We start from the raw sequence: 27,374 nt of genomic DNA, 5'->3' as shown, positions 1-27,374 counted from the left end.
CATAACTAATGAGGACAGTTGCTTTAATTATCTATACCTATTTATAATGATTTTTGTTTTTCTTATGATTAGGGGGTAGAGAGGGGAAACATTGTATATTCTGACTAATTAAAGCAAAGTATTTTTTAAAAATTTTCAAGAATCAATAATCCCTTAAAATGGAATGACACAAAATTTTGGGCGGCTAGGTGGTGTAGTGGATAAAGCACCGGCCCTGGAGTCAGGAGTACCTGGGTTCAAATCCAGTCTCAGACATTTAATAATTACTTAGCTGTGTGGCCTTGGGCAAGCCACTTAACCCCATTTGCCTTACAAAAACCTAAAAAAACAAAAGAAAAGAAAAGAGAAAAGAAAAGAAAAGAAAAGAAAAGAAAAGAAAAGAAAAGAAAAGAAAAGAAAAGAAAAGAAAAGAAAAGAAAAGAAAAGAAGAGAAGAGAAGAGAAGAGAAAAGAAAAGAAAAGAATCTAGCAGTCATGCATGGGCAAAACAGGAAATCTTGAAAATTAGAAATGAAATACAGAAATTCAGGCAGTAAGGTAGCACAATGGATAGAACCCTGGGCTTGAAATCAGGAAGACTTATCTTGATGAGTTCAAATCTAGCCTCAGACACTTACTAGCTATGTGACCCTGAGCAAATGACTCAACCCTGTTTGCCTCAGTTTCATCATCTGTAAAATGAACTGGAGAAGAAAATGGAAAATCATTACAGTTTCTTTGCTAAGAAAACCCTAGATGAGGTCACAAAGGTTACACTACTGAAACAACAACAACAAGAGAAACCTAAAAATATTGCTCTTTTATCATTAATTGGATGGGGATGGGGGTAAGGAGGAAGGACTATCCATGAGAAGCAGTATGTTCTAGTGGCAAAAGCCTTAGATCTGGAATGGACTTTGGAATCAAGGAATCTGGGTTCAAATTCCAACCCTGCTACTTATTAAGTAGTAAGTAACCCTGAGTCTCATTTTCCCCTACTTATAAAATCAGGGTTTGAGGATGACCTAGACATGTCTAAGGCCCTGCCTGAAAGTCTATTAAAATTGCCTTAGGCTAATAATAAGCTTTCGGGTTTGGGGAGTCCCTTCATCCAACTCCAAATTTCAGTTCTTTATTCTTTTCCCTTTCCCCTGGCCCTGTGAATATTTATTCAGCTTATATTTTTTTTTCTTCTGTTCAAAAGACAAAGCCTTTTTTACATTCAACAATAATTTCAGGTTCTTTTCAACAGGAGCTTTTCATCACAGCCAGTCTGTCTTTTTCTCTCTCTCTCTCTCATTTTCCATTTCCCCCAGCCCTTACCCATTACTCAGGAAAAAAGGGAGCAAACAACAATGGCACCCAGAACAATTCCCCATCTTCCCAGCAGGAATCCATTTGCCAATTATTTATTTATTCCATTTGCTTAATGACCAAATCCACTGCTATTCCACACTTCTCAACAAATGGGAACAGTCATGCTCTGTGGGGAAATGACTTCATCCTGGTGCTTTAAATGGGGAGAGGGTGAGGGCTGCCTTTATCACAGTCTAAGTGTGTTCATAGAGTGTTGAGTTCAGAGTCAAAGGTACTGAATTCAAATCTCCACTCTCCTACTTATGTAGGACTTATGTGATCTCTCACAGTGTTCTGTAAAATGACTTCTGAGAGGCATCTTCTAGCTCTCTCTCTAGGACCCAACTCCTTGAGGTGGAAGAGCTCCCAGGAGGTAATTTCATGGATTTCCCCTTCCTTTAAAAGAAGCCATTGTTTAACTATTGTGAAAACAGATCCTCATCATCCATGCTTTACCATGGTAAATAGAGACCTAGACCGGAATTCCAATCCAGTCTCAGATACTAGCTGTATGATCCTGGGCAAATAACTTAAACCTTGCCTTCTTCAGTTTCCTCAATTGCAAATAAATATAATAAGATGACTCTGTAGAGGAGAATGAGGCTGATGACTTTGAGAATCTACCTCACTTAAAATCAATTTACACACAAGGCAAGACTTCATCCTTGTAATGTCATTGGAATTCTTTGAGATAGAAGACAAACAACAGCAACAACAACGGTAAATGGGAATAATAATAGCACCTACCTCCCACAGTTGTTGTGAGGATTAAATGAGATAATATTTTTTAAGTACTTAGTATATTATCTGACAAATAGTAGGTGATTAATAAATGCTTGTTTCCTTTCTTCTTTCTAGGGCTCAGTAGCAATCTAGACCTAGGGGGGAAAGTATTTCACCAATTCATCACTTTATTGGCTCAAAGACTAAATGTTTAAACCAATACTAACCCAAAAAGCACTTGATCTACACTCTCAAAAGTTTCTTTTGTGAATCCAACCCCTAGGTAAATAATTTGGTATCAGTGATTTGGGAAAGGAATAGAAGAGCAGCTGTTCTCCAGATGTTGAGTATACTACTGGTGATAAAAAGGATATGCCAAATTTGTGAGAATGAAAGATAGGAGTTTTTAGCTTAGGACTGCTCCAAATGACTGATCCTTTATCCACCAGAGTCAAGGGCCAGTGGCACAATTTTCTCCAGGCCCAGATTGGAAGCAAAGATATAGAGCAGGGGTTCTTAAGATTAGTTTTACAAAGGAAACCAATTACATCCATGGTCAGAGACCCCAGATTAAAAACTCTTTATAAAGAGGCTCCTAGTTCACAATGCTAAAAGGGTTTGAAAGGTCCTTTGGAGATAGACTACCATCATGCCTCCTCCCCACAAAGGTCCCCAAACCACTTATATTTGTCTCTTCCAACATCCGACACCACTTCCCCATAAAGAATTACTTTCTGTCTAATCCAGATTCATCATGCTTTAGGTTATAATGTATTTCTCCTAGTTGGATCCCTTTTAGACTTAAGAATCATTGAATAATCACCACTGTATAATAACCCTTCAAGAACTTAATGATCCCTGTTATTTCATGTCTCACCCTCCTTAACAAGACCTATAAATAAGGGATACTTTGAGTAGTTAAAGGGAAACAATGCATTGAGAAAGATAGGAATAATATGAGATTAGGAGCTCTCTTTCAAATGACCCTTCACCTTTCTCCAGTCCGCTCCTCACTACAAATATCTTGGGGAATAGCTGCCTGGGGGCTGAACTTCCAGGATTAGAGACTCAGAATCATAGGATTAGAACTAGAAAGGCCCTTTTGCAAATAGGGAAGCAGGCCCAGAAACATTAAATGACCTGACCTAAATCACATAATGAGATTTGAACCCAGGTCCTCTAACTCTCAATCTTTCCTCTGAACCCCACAATTTGGGGATATCATTAGAGATTGGAGTAATAAGAAAAGAAGAGATAATATTCAGTAGGTCTAGATTGCTTTTTCCTCATATGTTTGGAAAGAAAAAGATATTCATAGCATATAAATTTCCTTAGACTGAGGCTAGAAAGGGGCTTTAGGTGGTGAACATGGGATGCTATGTATGAAGGTAAGTTTTCAGTGACATTGGTCTTTGGTACTGTCTCACATCTGCTTTCAGTCTCATCCCTTCTCTTCTACTCTCCCGTATGTGCTCACTTAGTAAATGAAACTAAACCTGAGCTATTCTAAAGTTCTAAAAGTATAACCCACCAGTGGTTTTTGATTTTTGTTTTATTTTCTTTTCAATTCAATTACAGCTTTTAAAGACTTGAAACACCCTCAGAACCCAAAGGAATTTCAGGAACCATAACAGAAAGTGGGGGAAATATTCAGGATAAGGGATGCCCTTTCTAAAACTCCTTGAATCACACAAGGGACGCAAACACTGAGTCTGCTTAAGCATAATGTGACCATACCTGTTAGTATTGCTTTTTAGTTTAGGGTAAATTCTGGGAGGAGATGAACCATAGGAAAAATTCATCAGGAGACTTGTGTTCACCATGGTAACTTTGATGTCTCTCATCTTCCCTCTCCACATATTCGGTCTTAATGGCCCAGGCAACCCAGGTTGGGCTGGGAAGAAAAACCATTTTGATTTTCAGATTTCTCATTTCTCTTTTCCCCATCTCCCAGTCAAAGCCGACCTGCCTCTTTCTTATGCAGACAAGCCTTGGTATTCAAGTCTCATTTGATTTAATCTCCTTTTTCAATTAAATTCCCTCTCCCTTGAGGTTTTTCTCACCCACCCCACTTGGAAACTGACTGCTTTGCTTCCACTCCCTTTAGAGGAAATTTCTTCAAATCTCAAACATCCTTCCATTTGAATGTCTCTTAATAAAAACCAGTGGGTCACTCTTAAGTGACTCTTTTTTTTAGGTTTGTTTTTTTTTCAAGGAAAATGGGGTTAAGTGGCTTGCCCAAGGCCACACAGGTAGGTAATTATTAAGTGTCTGAGGTTGGATTTGAACTCAGGTACTCCTGACCCCAAGGCCTATGCTCTGTCCACTGCACCACATAGCCACCCCTTCTTAAGTGACTCTTAAGGACTAGGGTAAAGCCTTGAACAAAATAGGTGAAGGAGATTAGTGGGCTTCAGCCCAAGACTCAGCAAACCTTAGCCTCTGGTTTTACCTCTGCCACTACCAAGCTAAGCAACCCCAGCAAGTCATAACTCTACTTGGGTGTTGGAGCAGATGACTAAAATCTAGCAATCCAGAAGACCTAAACTCAAAGCTTGCCTTAGATATTCATTAGTCTTGTTAAGTCACATAACCTCTTGGAGTCTCAGTTTTTTCATCTGTAAAATGGGGGGGGGGTTAATAATAGCCCCTACTTCACAAGATTATATTGAGAATCAAGTTATATAACAAAGGTAAAGTGCTTCACAAAGCTTAAAGTTCTTCATAAATGCCAGCTATCATTATTTTTGTTATTATTTATTATCATCACTCTTTGAAGTCATCATTATCTAAAGTCACTGGGGCATTTAGAAGCATTGTCCCAATTGGAAATGCTTAGCACCATGCCTTAGCACATGGTGGTGACACAGTGGCTAGAGTTCCAAGTCTGGAGTCAGGAAGCCTCATCTTCCTGAGTTCAAATCTAACTTTATACCATTATTAGCTGTGTAAGTCACTTAACCCAGTTAGTCTCAGTTTCTTCCTCTATAAAATGAATTGGAGAAGTAAATGGCAAAGTACTCTAGTATCTTTGCTAAGAAAATCCCACAGGGGGTAACAGAGTCAGACAGAACTGAACAAGAACAACTAGTACATAGTAAAAGTTAATAAATGTTATTCCATTTTTACCCATTTTGCCCAAAATCACAAAGGTGAGTGAGAAGCAGAGGAAAGACTGAAACCCCTAGATTTCCACTCCAAATTCACTATACAGTTAGATGGGAAGGAGTCACTATCCCTCCAAGGTGAGAGTAGGATCCTCTGGGACAAGGATGGGCAAATTAACCAGGAGGACAAAATTCCAAAGGTTAAAGATAAAATTTAGTATGTCTGGTAAAGAGCAACAAAAATAATTCCTTGGATACCAACCCCATCCCAATATTAATGAACTGTTCAAAATGGGTTCTCCCAATTGTTAGTTGGTCACAGTGCTCTCCTGTGTCCCAAATCATAATACTATGTAGGCTCTGGTATGGCTTTAGGGCAGAGGTTTAATTATTCCTTTGACAGAAGAAGCATTAGTCAGAGACATCCTGTCAGTTAAACTAAAAAGATGGAGGGATGGATTGAGACCAGACCTATGATTTCACTGACTTAAGGAACTTCCCATTAGCAAATTCCCCTTTTCAATATAGATCAGAACCTTATTTTTTTTTTGCATTTTATAGTATGTAAGTGTTATCTGCTGAACCACTGAAAGGTTAAATGACTTGGTGAAAAGTTATCAACCTTAAAGTAAAAAGCTCTGTTATAGAATTTAGTGTTGGGAAGGGCTCTAGATATCAGCCAGTTCAAGATCCTCATTTTATGGATGTGGAAGATGAGGCCCAGGAAAGCTGTGATTTGCACAAGGTCACTCAGAATTCTAGAGTTGAATTTGTCATTATAATTTACTTGGTGAATTCATCATTGTTTTAGGTCCCATGATCAACAGGATTCCTAGGTTTCCCACTTTTCTTCTGGTTAGTTGGGTGCCCCATGAAGGGGGAAAAAAACATTAAAAAGTATGTGTGTATAATATGCATGTGTGTATAAATACACATATGATGCATATATACATGCACAGACATGTGCGTGTTATATGTGCACATATATGTCAGGTTCCTGTGCCAAAGCTTTCTATTGCTCTGAAAAAAAGGAATAAGCAATTTCTTTTTAATTGACAAAAAATAGTCTGAGGTATTTTCTTCCTGTCAAACAAAGTATTTCCCTACTGTTTCTGGCACTTGCTTGACGATGACTATCAGAGGCTGAATAGCTTGTAAAATGGTAAGTAGATGTCATTCTTTCTCTCTCTTTTATTCTTTCTATTCCATTCCTACACACCAAGAAAATGCAACCTACTTGGGGTTTCTACAAAATCTGATTTTAGTGAATATGAAAGTTCCACTCAATTCAATTCATTAAGTAAGGAAGACACACAAACTTAAGCAAAGGACTTGCGTAGGGAACAAATAAAAAAATTTTTTTAGAAAGTCAACAAAGGACAGCCTTGAATGTGAAGTCAAAGAATTTGTGCTTGATGAAGTAAACAATAGGAAGATGTTAGGTTCTGAACCAACAGGAGATTATTATGATGAAAATATTTATAAGTACTGTCTTCTGAATCCTTTTAGGAGGCAGGAGGCAGGAGGCAGGAGGCAGGAGGCAGGAGGCAGGAGGCAGGAGGCAGGAGGCAGGAGGCAGGAGGCACCATTCTATCTCTCCTGCCATTGTTTTGGATCTACATGGAGGAGTCAATCACAAATTATCCCTCAAATGACTCCACCCACAAACTGAGATGTGGAAGATTTGTAGACAGCATGGTGGGTAGGAAAATGGACTTGGAGTCAGCTGTGTGATCCTAGGCAAGCCACATAAATTCTTTATGCCTCAGTTTTCTCCTCTGTAAAGCAACAAGGTTGCTTGATGGCCTCTATGATCCCTCTTATTTCTAACTTTATACTATTATCTTCCTTTTTTTCTAAACTCAGTATGCTATTTCAGTCACTCAGTATCAGTCAAAGTTGTAGATGAATAAGGGTGTTAATTAATTACATCATTATATAAAGGCACAGTCAACTTTAAAATGATAGACATATGAATGCCAAAGTGTCAGTTCCCAGACTCCAAGAAACAGTCAAATGAAGAACCAAAAGCCCAAAGCCCCAAATCTTCTCTGTCTGGACACCCTACTTCAACCTCCCAATGTAGCATGGGAGCCATTTAAAACCAACATTGAAGTTTAGTGTGTTATAGTTGGAAAAATAAAATGGGGATGAGACCCATGGAGTTCATTCACAACAGCTTGCTTTAGGATTAGAAGGCATTTGCATAAACTGATCAGGATGATCTTGGTTCCAAATTCTCAGGTAAATAAAATGATGGATCCTCTCCAGGATCTCAGTTTCTTTTGTGCATCAACTAGCCTCCTGCTGCTATCTGTCTTTGTAGCCCTTCTTCACTGGAAAGAAGTCAGCCTCTGAGGACCTAAGGGAGTACTACCCAGAGCCCACCAAGAGAGGTCCTAGTGTGGCTGTTTGTTTCTAGCCTTTAGCTTCTGGTTCTATGCCTGATACCAGCCAGGCCAAAGAATAACTTGGACCTATCAAGCTACATCAGGATGCTGATTCAATTCAATCAGCATTTAGTAAGTACTCACTAGATCCTAGTCATTCCTCTGGGCACCAAGGAAACAAGGACAAAAACCAAACAATCCTTACCCTCAAGAGTATATTTAGATACCTTAATATAATATATTTTTAAAGTAAACACATAATAGTTGGGAAGGGGAAGAATAAACAAAGGGAAAAGGCAGTGAGCTGAGCCATGATGGAAACCACTTGCAAAAAAGTGAAGGGGAAGAGGGAGACCACTCTGGCCATCAGTGACAAGCTATTTAGCATGGAGGTCAAAGATGAAATGTAATGAACAGATAACAAGGAGACCAATTTTGCTGAAGTATAGAGTGTAAATAAGAGAGCAATATGCAAGGAGCCTGCAAGGATAAGCTGGAGCCAAGTTGAGAAGGACTTTAAATGCAGATAAACAGGAAGCAGGCAGGTAACAAAGATTGCTTCAACTTATTTTTAATTAAATTTATTAATCTTAAACTGTGCTATGTATTGGGAGATACAAACATGAAAAAATGAAACATAAAAAAACAGAATAGCAGAATAGCATACAAGACCTTGGTTATAGTTGGCCGAAACTAGTCTCTTGCAATAAATAGATGATAGGATGGCAGATCAGGACTGCATGCAGCAATTAGTTGATTTGGTCACATGAAGAAAGATAATTGCAGGCAATACATAATTAGCATGCAAAGCTAGTTAGCTAACAAAGCAGAGCATCACAATTCAGCAGGAAGGGGATCTGGAGTCAAGAAAACATGAAATCAAATTCTGTCCTAGATCCTAACTGGTTATGTGACTCTGGACAAATTGTTCTTCTTCTCTTCTCCTCAGATTCTGTATTGGTAAAATGATGATAATAATATACCATGGGCAGCTAGGTAGCACAGTGAGTAGGCACCAGACCTGGAGTCAGGAAGACCTGAGTTCAAATGTGGCATCAGACACTTACTGTTTGACTCTGGGCAAGACACTTAACCCTATTAACCTCAGTTTCCTTATCTGTAACATGAGTTGGATAAGAAAATGGCAACCACTTCAGTATCTTTGTCAAGAAAACCTTAAATATGGTCACCAAAGAATCAGATAAGACTGAAAATGACTAAAAGCAAACCTCATAAGACTATAAAGATCAAATATATAAAGAATTTTTTCTAACTATATAAATGGGAGTTATTATTTGTATCATCATCACCAGCACCAGCACCACCATCATCATCATTATCAACATTACCATCATACTGCAAAAATACTATTTCAGTTTCATAGAAAATATACATGACACCCTACAAAATAGTCACATGATACATGGGTAACCAACCACTATTCCTCTATTTACAAAAGATTACTATCTTGTGCATGCTCTATTAGAAAACACAATAAGGTTACTATATCATGCGGTTCATTGTAACACATACAATACAAAGCATTGGGTATAGTTGATCAGCAGACTAAGTTTTATGCAATATGAACGTTATATAGCATATCTCAGGAGTGCATTCAGTAACTTGTTATATCAATCATGTGAAGAAACATAATACCATTCTCCATGGAATAGTCACATTGTTTAAATTTATCAACTCCATGCAGGGTGGAGTTGAGTGTCATCCCCAATTCCAATATTATAAATAAGAAGCATAATAGAAATTTGGGGACACAAGGGAGCTACCTTCATGAATAAAACGGACAACTAAAGCATCCTGTTGTAATTGTCTTGTCCAGGGTGTATAGAGTAAGCATAATTTATAATAAAAGTTCCATCTTGCTGATTAGTTCAGTTTAGTTATACTCACTAATCTCTTTCACCAGGAAAAAGATGGATACATACAATAGCCACAGCAACAAAATAAAACCATGATAAAAGGAGAGTAAGATAAGTGCAAAGGAATCCAGGCAAAACATGAGAAAATTGAGGATGGAGATATATCTACTTCCTACCTTTTGTTGTTCAGTTATGTCCAATGATTCATGCCCCATGTGGACTTTTCTTGACAGAGACAATGATGTAGTTTGCCATTTCCTTCTCCAACTCATTTTACAGATGAAGAAACTGAGGCAAACAGGGTTAAATGACTTGCTCAGGATCACATAGTTTGCAAATTTGAACTCAGGTCTTTCTGACTCCAGGCCCAATGCTTTATCCACTAACTGGTCTAGTTCTCACTCTATTCCTTCCTTTTTCTGTGAGAAATATTCCCAATTGACTGAGAGACAGAAAAGTTAAGAAAAAATAGAATGAAAGAAACCAGGTTATAGTGGGACCTTGGATACCTGGATCAGAAGCTACATTTTATTTAATAGTCAACCAGAAGTCAAAGTTTTGGAGTATAGTGGTGACAATAATTAGGGTAACCTAAATGTCTATTTCCTGAGATCTCATCCAAGACTTTTCTTGAACATAGAGATTTGCATTTTGGCAAAGAGCCTATGACAAGACCCCTAGGAAATAGACATTTAAGACAACTCTGATTTTCTATCTCCTTAATTCAAAAAGCTTCCTGCCCAGTGAGCAATATGTCATTTGTTATTGGGACTAAGCACTGCAAATTTAAAGGTGCAGTGGTAGGGACCCATTATGCTGTTTTTTTTTTCCTTTCACTGACTATTTGCCATCAGTTATATACAGTATAAAGGAATGAATGAATCAGTGAAGGAAGGAATGAATGAATGAATGAATGATTGTCCTAATAAATAGTGCTTCAGAAAGGAAAAAATTTTAGCAAAGGAGTGGCTCAAAAGTTTTGCATTTTTTGAGGAAAAAAATTAAAAATTATAATATGGGTGGGGAACTATGAACAAGACCCAAAATCCTATCTTATGAGTTCTATCTAAAGGGAAAGAACTTTGCAGCTGACTACCAAACAGAAAATCTTATAAAGAGAAGCTGTAGAAAGCACTTACCTATATAGTGATTGCACAAATAAAGCCTACCCTTAGCCAAATAAAGCTTCCCCACCCAGGAGTATGCTGATGAATGCTTAGAAATATGAACTAAAAAAATTTCAAATTTGTACACATGACATATGTCTAAGTTTAATCTATATTATTAGCATCTTTCCATGACTTTCTTAAGGCTAGTAGCATTTGCAATTTCTGAGTTATAAATCCTCACATGGAAAATTTAACAATTGCCTCTCAAAAACTTTTTGGTTCAGCATATGCCTGCCCCTATCTGTCAAGTGAACTTCTCTGTTCATTTTTCTTTTAAAATATAAATTCCTGGGGCAGCTAGGTGGCGCAGTGGATAGAGCACTGGCCTTGGAGTCAGGAGTACCTCGGTTCAAATCTGACCTCAGACCCTTAATAACTACCTAGCCGTGTGGCCTTGGGCAAGCCACTTAACCCCATTGCCTTGAAAAATCTAAAAAAAGAAATTCCTGGGACATCTGGAGTATATGGTGGATAGAGCATCAGTCTTGGAATCAAGAGAACTTGAGCTCAAATGTGATTAGAGATATTTACTACCTGTGTGACCCTGGGCAAGTCACTTAACCCCTATTGTCTAAAAAAATAAAAGAGAAATTTTATATAGATATGTATGTGTATATAAACATATAAATAGATATGAATTAATGCATATATGCACACATATCCATATATATATACATATATATATATATGTATATATATATATATATATATACATACATACATAGCTGGGTGTCCCTAAAAGATTAACCAATTTAGAGATAGACTAGGGGTAGATAATATCTGTAACCACTCAGGATACAACTCTCACAAGAATGTGCATAAGAAATTGTATTTTTAAATGTAACCTATAAATGCATATTTTTGAGCACCAAAAATTCTTCTTGGTGTCACCAAGATTTTTATTTTGTAACATCAAGTCATATGTACTGTGTAGAGTAAAAACACAAAAGCTCAAGTGGACAATAACACACAGTTAACTAAGTCACACCAATACTTTGCTCCACTGTGCAATCACTTGAGTTGAGCAGGCTGCTGAGGACCAGAGAGAAGGGACTAAGAGCATGGAGGGATGCTGAAAGGAGGGAGAAAGGAGGAGGGGGGAAAAGTCAGTTGGGAGGTGGAAGTCATTGGAAAATATACTTGGCAAACTTCACAGCTTTGCCAAGGGCTAGCAATGAAATAGGCAATCTCCCACAACTCCACTAATCTTTCCCCTTCTTGAATTTCCATAAGACTCTTGATACCTTTAGCATCATGAGTTTTAAAGCTTGAAGAGTCCTTAGAGGTCATTTGCTCCAACATCCAAATTTGACAGTTACAGATACATAAACTCAAGAGAAAAAGGGCCTTGATCAATGGTAAAATTGAGGAACAGGATAGGGGCGGAGAGGAATTATTTATGTAAAATGATTCCTCACTTGAAGGATATAATGTAATTCTTAAAAAGAAGAAACCCTTCCAATAAATTTATCTTCTTTTTGTAAATTTTTAAAAATTTTAAGCTTAAATACAAAAATGAGAGAAGGAAAAAACATCGCCATGAACACATCAGGTCATAACAATATCCATTTCAAGAAAACCTATTACATATTTTTTTAAAACTACCTAGCTTTTCCTTGCTTCCTTGTTGGTTTTCTTTTGTTCTCTGCTGTGCATTTTTTACTTAACTTTTGCTCTCCCTCCCCCCTACACTAAAGAAGAGTACAATGAATATATATATATATATATATATATATATATATATATATATATATATACACATATATATGTGTGTGTGTATGTGTGTGTGTATACAAATGCATAGATATCTATATAAACATATATACACTCAGATACATACTCAGATACATAAGATCATTCTATGTTTATTTCCTCCTATCATCTGTTTCTCTAAAGGTGAATAAAATTTTCTTTCATAAATTCAAATCTTTCCATGCTTTTCTAAATAAACCAAACTATCATTTCCTATACTATAGCAAAATCCCAACTCAACTACATCTATCTGAGAGATTATCCATGAAAGATTATCTATGCATTTCTCCTATTCTTTATTACATAGGGTTTGTTTATGCAAGAAAAGTTTAAATTTAAATAATCAAAAGTATCCTTTTTATACTTCAACAATCTCTCACCTTATGCTATAGTTTAAGGTCTGATATTACTGAATCCACTTCCTTTACATCTTTTTTCCCTTGGTTTCTCTGAAGTTCCTAAACTTTTATTCTTCCAAATAGTCTTTATTATAGTTTCTAACTCAGTAAAATCATTTTTAGTAACTTATTTGGGATGACATTGAATAGATTAGTTTGATAAAATTGTCATTTAAAATATATTGATTTTACCATGAACAATAAATATTATTTCAATTATTTAGATCAAATATTTAGTCTTCTGAATCTATTTATATTAAAAAATATTTTATGTTTATGTTCATATAGTTCCTATGTCTGTTTTGGCAGGTATATGGTTGGGTATTTTATATTACATTGATTACATGATGTTTAAATTTTTTTCATTTCTTGTTTTCTATATTTTTTACTTAACCTTGGAGCTTTGAAACTTGGCTATAATAGTTTTTCCTATTAGGATCTGCTTCAGGTGGTGATCAGTGTATTTTTTTTCTATTTCTACTTTGCCTTCTTGTTCTAGAACTGTTGAGCAATTTTCCTTGATAATTTCTTGTAATACAATATTACAATATTCTTTTTTAAAATCATACTTTTCAGGTAGCCCAGCTATTTTTATGTTATTTTACCTCGATCTGTTCTACATATCAGTTTCTTTTCTGATGAAATGTTTTACTTTCTCTTCTATTTGTTCACTCTTCTGATTTTTTTGAATATTTCTAGTTGTCTTAGAATGTCATTAGCTTCCCCATGCCCAATTCTAGTTTTCAAGGAATTATTCTCAATTCATTATTTTAAATTGGTTGACTCTCTTTTCATAATTTCTTGATTTTCTTGGAGTGCTCTTTTTTCCTAATTTTTCCTCAATATTTTTATTTGGATTTTTAAATCCTTTTTAAGTTCTTCCAAGAATTCTTTTTGTCCTTGGGACCATTTCATGTTTCTCGTTGAAAAAGGAGTGACTAAGAAAGAAAAGAAGAAGAGTGGGGTTTTTTAGTTCCATTATCTTCCTCTGAAAGAATCCAGATCTTTTCTATCCCCACAGTAACTATCTATGACTGGTTTCTTTATCCTTTGCTTACCTGTTTTTATTTTTGTTTTGTTTTATTTTTTTAGTTGCTATTAATATAATCTAGTTATAGTCCTGCTGTGGGGGGAAAATGTCCCAAACCTCTTAACTATTATTTTCCTTCTTAACTATTATTTTCTGAGTTCTACCTGGGATCCAACCTTGGTGCTCTCCAATCCTAAACCACTGCTAAACCCCCCCCCCAGTCACATTGTCCTGCAAATGATCTTGCTCCGTGCAGTCCCTTAGGTGATTACAAACTACAGCTGTCCTCTTTACTTTGGATCTGAAACCAGTGACTGTGCTCTCCAGCAAGTGCCCATAGTCAGCAGGGTATCTATTGTGACTGCAGTCACCAGGTGTGTGCTAGTTTTCTTCTTGCAGTCAGCATAGCAGTGCTTGGTATCCCTTGACAGTAGAAGGTCCTTCAGCCTTCTACTCAGTCTTCAGACCCCTACACTGTTTGCAAGATGAAAGTTTCTATGACTGAGACTGCCTCTCCACCCAACTGTTCCGAGGGCTGGTTGTTTATTGATTCGGCAGAGTTGGGAGATTCAGCCAAACCTCTACTTCTGGAGGTCGGGTTTTTCCTGGAGTCTTCTCAAATTGACTTAGAAGGACAACTGTTTTATACTCTGTGTTTATTTTTGCTGCTCTGAAGGGATGGATGTTCTATCTTTTTTTGTGGAGGAAATCTGAAGAGTCAGAAGTTTTCTGACCTACTCCTTTGTCTTTTTAAAGAGTCCTCTTCTTCCATTATATTTAGATATTCATTTACAAACTATTAGCACACTAAAGGAGGCAAAAAGATGCTGGGAATAAAAGTCTGGAACAAGAATGTTGAGCCACCTGTTTATTCAAGACCAATCAAGAATAAAGAAAATACCTTTGTAGCCATGATCATGAATATCAAGGGCAAAGGAGAACTGACAGAAATATAATAGTTGGAAGGCACCATGGAGAAGTAACCTGGAGCTATATCAGCTAAATTAGGAGGGACATGGAAGGGAAGAAAAGAGGAATAAACATTTATAAAGTGCCTATTATGTGCTCTGCACTATGCTAAAACACGTTATGGGGAGCTAAGTGGTGTAGTGAAAAGAGGAAGTTCTGAGTTCAAATCCAATCTCAAACACTTACTGTGTGATTCTGAGCAAGTCATTTAACTCCTTTTTGACTCAGTTCCTCATCTGTAAAGAAACAGTGAGCCATTCCACTATTTGTGCCAAGAAAACCCCATGATCACAGTAGAACATGACTGAATAACAAAAACTGCTTTTCAATTTTCCTCTTATTTGATCCTCTCAACAAACCTGCATAGGTGTTATGGTGATTCCCATTTTACTTCTGAGGAAACTGAGGCAGACAGAAGTTAAATACCTTGTCCCAGGATCACACAGTTAGGAAGTATTTGAGACTGGATTGAAATTCAGATCTTCCTGAATCTGGGCCAAAAGCTCTATCCACTATCCCACCTATCTGCCTGGGTTCAAATTCAGCCTCTGATTATGGCTCCTTAGCCTTCTTTCTCAAAGAGGACCATGACATCAGGGATGTGTTGCCACTGGATTTAAGAGAAGGGGGTGGGGCACTGGGCCAAGTCACAGCATCACTTTCTCCTCTGGAGCCATCTGGGTCCATTGCCTGATATGGATTAGGATTGAAGATGGCCCTGGATGCAGTCCTGTCCAACTCTTTATCACTCCATTTGGGGTTTTCTTGGCAAAGATACTGAAGTGACTTGCCATTTCCTTCTCCAGTCCATTTTACAGATGAGGAAACTGAGGCAAACAGGGATAAGTGAATTGCCAAGGTCACATAGCTAGAAAGCATCTGAAGTTGGATTTGAACTCATGAAGATGAATCTTCCTGACTCCAAGTCTGGCATTTTATCCACTGCACCACCTAGCTGCCCAGGCAAATAACTCTACCCTTCTCTGAACCTGAATTTCTTCATCTGTAAAATATGGAAGATAATACCTGGATCATCTACATTTCAGGGTTGGTATGAGGTTTAAATGCAGTAATGGATGCATAATGCTTTGTAAACTTTAGAGTACTATATCAATCATTATTAAATTTTTGAAGATCCTATTATACACACAACATCTCAACCACTTCTCTGTGTGTAAATGGAGGCACATATCCATAGTAGACATCAAATTGAGAGCTATTTGATGGATTGAAAGTGAAAAGAGATGCTTAATTCTTTATTAACAAATTCCAGGTTTTATCTGCTAGATGCAGGTGGGTTAGCATCCTGCTCTTAGCAAACTATAACTGCTCAGAGAAATTTCCTAAGACAAGCAGATGGCTTATTCCCAGTTGATTTCAAAATTATATTCAAATTAATCTGTGCAAATTTTCATGACCCAGACCAAATGCTCAAAGGAAAGACACAGGAAAAGTTATGACTGAAAGATCCTTAACACAACCTCAGAAATGGAAGAACATCAGATCTGAGGTATACAGCAAGAATCTCTTCTTGAACACATTGAAAAGGATCTGCAAGCCTTCCCCTCCAGATTCCTAATAAGAGGGAATACACTCTCTTGGAAGGTAGTCTATTCTACTTTGGGAGAATATCATTATTGAAAGTCTTTCCTTAGATCCTACCTACCCCAACTTTACTGCAGCTTGTTGCTTGTTCTACTCACTAGGGTCAAATGAGACAAGTCTAATTCTTCTAAGACACAGCATTTCAAATAGCATATCCCATTGAGGCCAAAAACTTCAGTTTTCATATGAAAAGATCTCAAGGTCATTTACCAGTCTATTCATCCTCTAAATTATCAATCTCCTTCCTTAGATTTCACATGTAGTTTTCTTATATCTCAAATTTGTGGGAAATTATTATATTGTTTGGGAAAACTTATTCATTTTTATGATGTTTAAATATAACTAGAGAAAATGTTTGAGCCTAGAATATCACCTTGGCCTCAGTAACTCCCTTAGAGTACCAGAGATAGGACAAAGAATTTCCCCAAGGTCCTGGATCCACCCAAAATATTCTTGGTTTGGGTCCATTCAAACTTCAATTCCCTTGCATTTTTGCTTTGCCCATATTTTTGAATATTTAAAATTACTTATGTTCATCTCAATCTACCTTGCTTTCAATTTGTCCTTTCAGCAAAATTGTATAAATATGTATGTGTGTGGTTCATGTGTGGGGATCCTTGAAAACCTATATGATGTAAATCTTCCAGAGCCTGAACAAGAGGAAACTAAATCTCTTTTCTGAACTTCTATCAAATTAACTAATAATTTTTTTTCTGTTTCCTATTTGGCAGTTTGTTCTCCCAAGCAACAAAATCTAAGCCACTTGCCTACCCTTATTCCCCTCATGACTTTGTATTCCTAGAACAGTATCTGTCTCATAATAAGCTTTCATTTAATACTTGTTGACTGATTGTACAAGTGACTTAGAAAAATCTAAGGTGCCTGATTTAAAACCACACCTTAATCAGCTTTTCCTTTTCCATCTTATTGAAAGAGCTTCTGCTTGAATGTTGAGTTTCATTCTTGAGCTATTACTACTTGAACGGTTTCCCCAGGAGAATGTGAGAACATGATATACAATATCTCATTTCTATGAGTTCTTGAAAATCTTTTCACTCCAGATCTAGGAAGTTTGTCAAGCTCTGCTGAGTTTTCATCTCTTCTATAGAGACAGTCCAGAATTCTCAAGTTCAAATCCTTCTTTATACTAGTTGTATGAACATGGGTAAGTCAAAACCTCTCTGAGCCCCATATATAAATCTCTACAAATTACAGTCTGATTGTGATCTTTATTCAAGGAAGGAGTTTCCACACTGGTCATAACACAAATGTTTACTATACATTGATCTTCTCCTTCCAATCCTGCCTCATACTCAGATCCAATCCTCATAATTTCTATTTCATCAACTGTTTTCTCCATGATGGCCCAGAAAAGTAGCAAACTGACAAGTGTACAGTGCAATGGAGTAAGTCCATTCATTCAACCTCTTTGCCTATGCATACCATGAAAATTTCCATTAAATAATTTAATTCACATAGTTTTTTCCATCCTAAAGCACATAGTCTATACTACATTTAGGTATTATACCAGCTCTGCCTCTAATTCTTTGTGACTTAAAGCAAGTTGCCTCCCCTTTCTAGGCTTCTGTTTTATCATCTTGAAATGCATAGCTTGAACTAGATTATTTCTAAAGTCCCTTCTAGTTCTAATATTTTGATTTTAGAGTAAGCATAAGTAGTCTAGTCCCTCTCAAATATGAAATCTTGAAGGTTACGTTCATGTGCTAGGCATACTTGAATCATCATTTATTCAAAACCGCAGATCATGGTCCCCTTTCTAATGATGCTCTTTTATCACACTTAAACAAAGAAATATTAACTCAAAGAAAAACATTTAATTAAACAGAATATCAAAGTAAACAATAAGGAAAATCTTCCTCCATGTACACAGGGGCATCATCTCCCATAGATTTCTGTACTATCTATGGAAGGGCAAACAGCTTTGGAAGAGGAACCATAGATAGACTAAATAATTTATATTAGTTGGGCAAAGTCCCAGAGGAATATATTTCTATCTCCAAAACTTCTTTTTTGTTGCTTCCTTGCAGATCCACTGACGTCATCTATTAAATTTCTTTCTCTGCTTTGCTACTGTTGGGAATAAAATTCTGAGAGACAAAGTCTTTCAAAATTTTATTCACAACACCAATATCTGTCGGCTTTCTACTGAACCTAGCCCTAACATTTGCTGGTTCTCCTCTAAGGTCCTCCCACCATCCATTGATTCTCCACTAAATAGGAGTTATGAATTGACCTAATCTCCATAGGATAGTGCTATTGGTCTTTGGTGATCTAGCCCATAACTTTGGGACTATTTTAGAACTTCCGAGTCAGACCAACAGCCATACCTAGTCAGCATGACTAGAGTACCTTAAGTAGAAACTATAGAAATATTTACTCAGATCTGTCTGGTATTTGGATTAATATGAATAAATTATTTTCAACTCCTAACATGTTATCTAACATTAGTGCTATGTAGATTATGCTGGAACTTTGCTTAGAAAGATTAGAGGGTGAAAAACAAAATTAGGTATCTTTCTCTTGAAGCTAAATTGCTATTCTCTATACCTAGGTTTATAAGAAATTTTTAAAAATTGATAATATTTTTTCTTTTATTTTTCTTTAATTGCTCCATTTTAACATATTTTCATTTTTTTGATGGAGAACCCTTTGGAGGCACAGGTCTTGTCTATTACTTCATTTACCTACAGCACTGAGAATAGCACCATGGGGACTTAAGAAATAATATAGTTAATTGCTTGCCACCAACATCTTCACAAACACATGAAATAGAATCCTAATTTTAAAGTTGGGAGGGACCTCAGAGATCATCCACTACATTTTATAGATCACTCAAGTCCACAAAATCAGGATTTAAACCCAAGTCCTCTGACTCCAGATTCAACACTGTTTCATAAAGTCACACATCCTGTTACGTTAGAAAAGAAAAGAAAAGGAAAACCTCATTTACCTGTAGAAATGTACTTCTTCTAGACAGGTTTCACAATAGTATGGTCAGTGAGCCATATTTGAACAAGACACAGAGTATGTATGTGACAGTTAGAGGCAGTTAGTTTATCTTGGGTCCATCATCCCTTCATGGTCTTCTACTCTAGAATCAATTGTAGAAACTCCAACCAATTTCAAATGAGGGACCCAGGAGATGGTAATCTCTTAACACACATCAGGTTGCCTCTCTAGAATCACAATTGAACTGTCCTTAAGCTTAGTTAGGTATTAATAGTACAAGGGCACATCCCACATACTTATTGGTCAACTATCAGTTTAAAAATGCTCTTGCATTTAGTCATTTTTATGGGAAATGGGCTTTATTTATTTCCTTTTTCAACCCATCAATATGTATGCTTTTGTGAAACAGTGTTGAATCTGGAGTCAAGAGACCTGGGTTAAAAACCTGATCCTTGGATGATCTAAAAAAAAATGTAATAAATGGATGATCTCTAATGTCCTTCCCTGCTTTAAATATGACAAAACCTCAGTCACTGCAATGAGTATAACTTGGTATAGGGTAATATTATTTTAAAGCACACCCATACTTGGGAGGGTACAATGACTTTTCTTTACATGTTATCACTGTATATGTAGATAATATGTGTATGTAGATGTGTCAGAGACAGAGAGAGAGAGAGAGAGAGAGAGAGAGAGAGAGAGAAAGTTCCTTCCTTTCTTTTCATTCTAATTGTTCTTATTCCCAAAGGTATAAGAAAAAACAATTAGCAACAAGAGATGAATAATTCTGCATGTCATCTTTCCTTCCCTGCAGATCACATCTTCACTGATTATCAGCTTAAAAAATTTCCTAGAGCATGAAGTGAAAGTTTTCTTCAGTAATGTAGAAACTCTCCTATCTTTTGCTTCTTCTGACTCCTTTATTTTATAAGATCCCTCCAATTCCTCCATTTTTGTTCCACATTCCTTCCCCAATATACCATCTTAAAAAAATTATAATAGAATAGAACTGAGACATTTATCCTCTCCCACTAAATAGGTCCCTGGATCTGAACCTATACGTGGTTCAGTCTTAAGGGATACAGGACAGACTGGGGTCAGGTTCTTTCTCACTGTCTTTGGCTCTTTGTGTCTTCTTCCCAGTTCAAAACATTTAAAGCTTAAATTTGGCTAAAGTCTAAAGTTTCCCCAAAAGGGAATAGAAAAGTACTCAATGATCAGTGTTATAGGATAGCTATTTATTTCCACCATATAAAGGAATACTTTAAAAACAAGAGCCACATAAGAAAATACTGACTGATACAACATAATATAGTAATCTACAACTACTTTTATTCATGAAATTGATACTTTCTAAAAACGTAATTTAATTTTTTTTTTTTTTAGATTTTGCAAGGCAATGGGGTTAAGTGGCTTGCCCAAGGCCACACAACTAGGTAATTATTAAGTGTCTGAGACCAGATTTGAATCCAGGTACTTCTGACTCCAAGGCTGGTGCTCTATCCACTGCACCACCTAGCCGCCCCCTTAATTTTTTAATAAGCAAAAATCTACCTTCTCTCTCTCTACTTCCAGTTCTACCACAGTAAAAGAAAAAAGATAAAAATCCTTGTAATAAAATTATGCAATCAAGACAAATTTCTTCATTGACCATGAGGTTGATTGGAACACATATACAAGTATACACATGCATACACAAATATATAATATACATATGCACATATATACATGTCCATATATACATGTGTATATCATATAAATGTATTTGTATGTGGATAAATTATGTTTTATATGCATTGTGAATTGTGTGTGCCTGTGTATATGCATGTATGTGCATGTGTGTGTCCTGAATCTCTGTACCCTAAGTAGTAATGTTTCATCATGAGACCAAGGATAATTAACAATTAAAACACAAAACCTTTAGTCAGACTATTGAGCAAGAATTTCACCTTCACATTCCAAACAACTCTCAAAGACTATGCCTTCTGACCAGGCTTGAATCCACCCTTCCTTCAACACAGTCTTATGCTCTAGAAGTTGCAGAAACTCTCACTAGGAGCTTGCAACTTTTTAATACACTAGGTTAACTCCAAAGCTATAAAGGTCACAATTGTACTCAAGGAAAGAAACCCAAATGGACAAGGAACCCAAGCCAGTGACAGTTAGAGGCAGTTAGTTCATCTTGGGTCCATCATCCCTTCATGGTCTTCTACTCTAGAATCAATTGTAGAAACTCCAACCAGTTTCAAATGAAGGACCCAGGAGATGATAATCTCTTAATACACACCAGGTTGCCTCTCTAGAATCACAATTGAACTGTCCTTAAGCTTAGTTAGGTATTAATAGTACAAGGGTAGAGCCCACATGCTTATTGGTCAACTATTAGTTTAAAAATGCTCTTGCATTTAGTCATTTTTATGGGAAATGAGCTTTATTTCTTTATTTCCTTTCTTAACCCATCAATATGTGTGCTTTTGTGAAACAGTGTTGAATCTGGAGTCAAAATACCTGGGTTAAAAACATGATCCTGTGACCTTGGATGATCTAATAGTACTAATGTGTATGCCTACCACCATAGGTTCCACTGGGACTAAGTTTTCCTTTCCCCACACTTATAGGAAATTCAAAATAGAGGGAAAGGAAGATGAGAACAAGAAGAGAACCTATCTCTTCCTTCAAAGTCTACTGAATGGGCAGCTTTTCCTGGCTCAATGGTCTTTTGATGCATCTCCCTCCTCCTCCTGACATTATCAAATGGACCAAAGAATTGCTGAATCATCCTTAAAGAGCAATCCTTGCAACACTGAGAACCTACATGAGCCCCCCAAAGGTAGACCAGAATTCTGTGAGATTTGTTTACTCCCATTACAAGAGGGGGGAAAAAAAAAGAAAATCTGTTTCTTATAAATGCTGCCATCCCCCATCAAGTCCCTGCAGTTTTGTGGTTCTGGTCTCCCTCTGGAGATTACAGAAGATTTCAGAGGCCAAGAAGTAAAGTCCAAGAGCAAGAAAGATGGTTGTGAGGACTTCCCAACAATTCACAAAATGCAAGTCATCAAATTTCACCCCTTATACTGCAGATGAGGAAATCAGGAGCCAGAAAAGAGCAATGGCTTGCCTTATCTTAGGTCCTAAGTAGAGTAATCTACCTTTTTTTTAACAGAGTTTTTAATGTATGGACTTCAGCTTTGGAAGGATTGAAAAACAAATAAGAACAGTTAGAAATCACTCATATTTTATAGCCTCAGATCTCAGGGCAGATGTCACCATCTATATTTGGCAAAATCGGTCGAGTTTCACAAATATAAATGTTTTTTCTGAAAGATAAAGAGACCTAGAAAAGTTAAGTCACTTTGTCCCCAAGGGTCACCCAGATGGTTTGTAACAAAACTGGTCAGATTAAATGATGTTTCTTGTGTCTCCTAGTCCAGAGCTTTTCCCACAATGGGAGGGGTCTTGGCTCATGAGTATTCTTTGCCAAAAATAGTCTTCTGCCTTCAGGAGGACCCTTCAAGTGTCATCTTTAAAGTTTTCCTATCTATTAGCATTGTAAAAGACCACCATAATGGAAGGGACCAAATCAAGAGTGTTAGGATGGGCTTCCTGGAGGGAGTGAGTTTCCAAGTCAGGAGTCTGAATTAGGAAGCCCTGAGAGACTGCAGCATCTCCCTAGGGTCTACAGACTCCCTGCCCAGCCCTCACACACCCCTCCTTCTAGGGACACTGCACAAAGGGCAGTATCTCTGCCAGTTTTGTATTCTGCCTGTATCTTGTCTTTCTCTCTTTTTTTTTCTCTGAAAGATAAACATCTCCCCCTCTTTCCCCCTCATCAGTCTCTTCAGGCCTGCCGCTTGCTATTTGTGTACCTGATAGTTCTATCCACTCTAAAATGCATTACTGCAGGCCCATGGTTAATTTTTCAGCAGCCTCCCACCACATTAATAGTAATGGGACTCTGGCCCAGCCAGTCACAGCCTAAGTGAGTTTAACTCTCCCTCTCTCAATTTCAAGCTCTCAATAAGGTTGCTAATAAGTGAAATATGACTTAGCTTTCCCCACCTAAGACCCTACTTCTTTTGGGATCCCCTCCCTCTTCTAACAATGTCATAGGGTTTTTGAATTCCTGTTCCACCTGAGTTTTATTATTTAATTTTTGATGGGTCTCTGGTCCCCAAAGAGATGGCATCTTGTTCTCCTTTTGGCTCCAATAAAATTCTCTAGTAAATACTAAGCAGAGAGACTTCATGGGATTTTTAGTGGTAGGGTTGGGAGGAGAGAAGGGAGAAAGAGCATCTATAACATCCCCAAAGGAAAATCATTTATAATCCTAGCTTGTTGGAAAACATCTAAACCAGAGAAGGTGGGAGCCATGAGACTCTTCTTTCTGAGGTCCTCTGGGGGGACAGCTGCTATTTACCCCAGTTTGGAGGAGATTGCTTTGGGCTTTTTCCTACTTGTTTCGGTGAACTTCTCTTATCTCTTAGGAATCTTTCTAGCACCTCTAGGCATTTCCTATCTTCTTTACCAAACTATAGTAATATCCTCCTTCAAAATGCCTCCAAAAATCACCTCCTGAAAAATAAAATCTCTCCTAACTTTACAATCTCTTCCTTAATAATCAATAGCACACTACTCTTATCTCGCTAGGAAATAATATTTTTTAATCTGAGCAACCAACTTAATTTATGCTTTTTTGCAACCACTGTATAAACAACTTTATGGAGGAGATAGTAGAAGTGTGATTATAACCATCTAAGAAATCAAATGACTTATGCAAGATTGCAGCAAGGACAAGGGCAACATTTGAATCCAAGTCTTTTGACCTCAAATTCTAAGTCTTTTTTTCATGATGTCATGCTATTTCTTAAATGGACATTACAAAGCTCTTTAGCCTTACTCATAGAAGAGTTCTCATTCACAGTCTATTGATTTCTGGGGTCACACACTGCTCTAGAAAGATAGATTATCTGTTTTCCAAACCCACAACAAATTGAATACAATGACTTAGAAGGAGGAGAAGGACTGTAGAGAAAAAATTTATTAACAATAGCAAGAAAGGATAATTTACAACCTTGACAGAGGGGCAGGAGTAGGGATGGGGAAGGACAGAAAAAAATAACAAAGCATATCCAATTCAAAAAGTGCAATAGTCTGGGACCACTAAGTATAATTAGAAGTCAATAGGCTCACATATCAGAGTAAACTCAGAAGATTTCACTATATTATGGAAAACTGATGTTGATAATGGTGACCTTTAATTAGTGAAAAAAGTTGTTTATTATTATTATTATTGCTTATTATATTATTAAAATATATTTTGTTTAAGTCAATGTGGAAATTTTTAGAAAGATTTCCATTAAACATAATTAAAGTGGACCCTTTCCTCCCCCCAAAAAATGTACTTAAATGGTTGGCCTTCACTTTCACAGAAAACTTACCTATCTAGAATGAGATTCATTTACAAGAATTTATCTAATTGTTATCAATTGATTCAAAATGTTTATTGTTAGAATTTGAGAGACAGCAAGGCATAGGGGGGAGGGAATTATGTATAATTCAAGAAACAATATAGTATAAGAGAATAAAGTCTTCCCTCTAATACAAACTGGTTATAATACCAAAGTAAGTAGCTTAATGTCCCTAGCAACTCTTTATGATTCTGCATTACAAATGGACTGTCAATCTACATGAGTTCTTACACCAGGAGTTCCCCTGAAATCACAGGTCCAAATCCCCAAATCCATCTGCATATACACACACACAAAGAGAAAAAAGACAATACACTGTGCTAGGTCCTATATAATATTATTTGCATTTTTATATAAGGGATGGGAATAGGACCTCAAATTTCAGTGTTATTTGGGAATTTCAAGGTAAAGAAACATCCCTCCCCCATATCTAAGAAGTCTTAGAGAGCTGCAGTGAACACCTAGAGGTTAAGTGACTTGCCTAGGATCACATGCAGGAGTGTGTGGATAAACCTTTAACAACCAGCTTTCAAAAAAAAACACAAAAAAAAACATGCTGGCATAATACTCTTTTAAGTTTAGTTTGCCTTAATTGAATAACATATTTTCTCCATCATGTTCCTAAATCTAAACACCCAACAAAACAATCAAATCCTAACTTGTATTGTTTGCCAATTTCTTCTGACTCCAACATAGTCCTTCAGCTACTATGGTAGAACTGGGACTTGAAACCAGAACCTCCTGACTTCAAAGTCAATTCTCTCCATCATATTATAGGCATCAACAATATAGATATAAACAAAAATAGCTGCCTAGATATATATGTATCTTCCAATTGTCATATGGCCTATACTTGCTCTTAAAGGTCATCTCATGTGAGTGTTTACATTCTCCCTTCAATGAAACTATGTTTCTCCAGATCTGAAGCCAGTTATTCTTTTATTCCTTCCATTTTGCAGAACTGGACAGGATAAACAGTAGAGACTGAATTTTGCTGCTGTTGACTCCCTACCTACATTCTACAGCCAGACAAAGAAAGACCTGCTGAAGAGTCTACAGCAACTGGGAAATCCATGAGCTTCTCCTTGGAAATTCCTCACAGACCTCAGGGCAGAAAAGAGGTGGGGAGTGCAGGAGGAGCACCCTGTCCCCATTGGCTGTCTTCTAGCCTAAGACTAGCTCATTTGCATATCATTTGCATAAATTTGCATTCACTTCCCAGAGACCCTAAAATCCAAATATGTACAAGATAAAATTATTTCATTCATGTTGCCTCTCATAACTCCATTCCCAGCATATGTAAAATAGCAGATTTCCCCCAACAGCAAGAGGAATAGGGATAGCACCAGGCTTTTATGTAGGCAGAAAAAGCTCTAATATACAGTTTAAAGTTAAGGTGAACAAACCTCCTATCCTCAAAAATTTTCCACTAGCCTACCTGGGTCCTACTCTCCTTTTGAAGCAAGGGAATTTAGGGCAGAGGGAAATATTGTAATTTTCCCTCTTTTTCTGTATCAAGACAAATGTTATAATCCTTTCCTTTTTCCTGTATTGTTATAAGCAAACCCCTCTAAGCAAGGAATGTATCTGGCAAATAGACAGTGTTAAAATAATTTATCTTGGGGTGGCTAGTTGGCGCAGTAGATAGAGCACTGGCCCTGGAGTCAGGAGTACCTGAGTTCAAATTCAGCCTCAGACAATTAATAATTACCTAGCTGTGTGGCCTTGGGCAAGCCACTTAACCCCACTTGCCTTGCAAAAACCTAAAAAAAATTAGTTTATCTTTTGAAATTATTAAAGTTTCTTTATATTGACTTTATTATAGTATGACATGTAGTCCTTTCAAAACTTGTGTCTCCATGTAATCTCACCAGGTTCTCCTGGTTATACATCATAAATTCCTTAAGGTTACCTTGAGTTAACAAAGACCCTAACTCCCAGTCAAGCTGATGCCTTCAGGTAAGATGTTGTTATGCATTCTTAACCTTAATTTAAGGTTAATCTACAATATTACCTCTTCCAGGTATGTGAGAAAACACAACTTTATACTATTCATTAGTCAAAATGTAATATTATTATACTATTAAAATATATTTTGTTTAGGTCCTATCTACACCAGAGGTGAGCTAGGCTCCCTATAAAGGTTCAGTCCACTCTCCTCTAATGGATCCATATGATTCCAGCCAAGCTACCTGTCTCCTTACTATTTCCTTTCTCCTTCTCTTTCCCCTTTTTAATTGTCTTTGATGTTCTCACTAGTCCAGTTTGTAGCTAGTTCTCCTTTGCCTAAACTTTACTATCATCTTAAAAACTCAATTTCTATACCTTGCTAGAGCACCCTGTGAATTAACTTGTAACTTTTTGCAGTAACCTATGAATTAAAATTTATGCCTTTTCTTACCCTCCTGAGTCAGACTTTTGTGATTTCCTCCCTTAAAAAACAGCTGTCTTTAGAATCTCCCCAACCCCAGCCAACTCCCCACCCCCCAATCCAATCTCCACCCCGAATCTGGCTACTTTTACTTGGCCTACAACTTGTCACCTAGTGATTCCTCCTTTGGATTACACAACAGAAGAAACAG

General features: G+C 36.9%; 1 long non-coding RNA gene across 1 annotated transcript; it reads left to right on the top strand.

The window, feature by feature from the left end:
* The first annotated feature begins 826 nt into the window (after positions 1-826).
* Positions 827-25,976, top strand: LOC141521925 (uncharacterized). The gene is made up of 3 exons (XR_012478081.1): positions 827-946; positions 21,943-22,154; positions 25,752-25,976. It is a non-coding gene; the product is annotated as an uncharacterized LOC141521925 (long non-coding RNA).
* Positions 25,977-27,374: the final 1,398 nt, after the last annotated feature.

This window comes from Macrotis lagotis, chromosome 1, assembly GCF_037893015.1.
Source record: "Macrotis lagotis isolate mMagLag1 chromosome 1, bilby.v1.9.chrom.fasta, whole genome shotgun sequence".
Taxonomy (NCBI): Eukaryota; Metazoa; Chordata; class Mammalia; order Peramelemorphia; family Peramelidae; genus Macrotis; species Macrotis lagotis.
The sequence above is the reverse complement of the archived record's forward strand: the minus strand, read 5'-3'. Positions and strand labels throughout refer to the sequence as shown.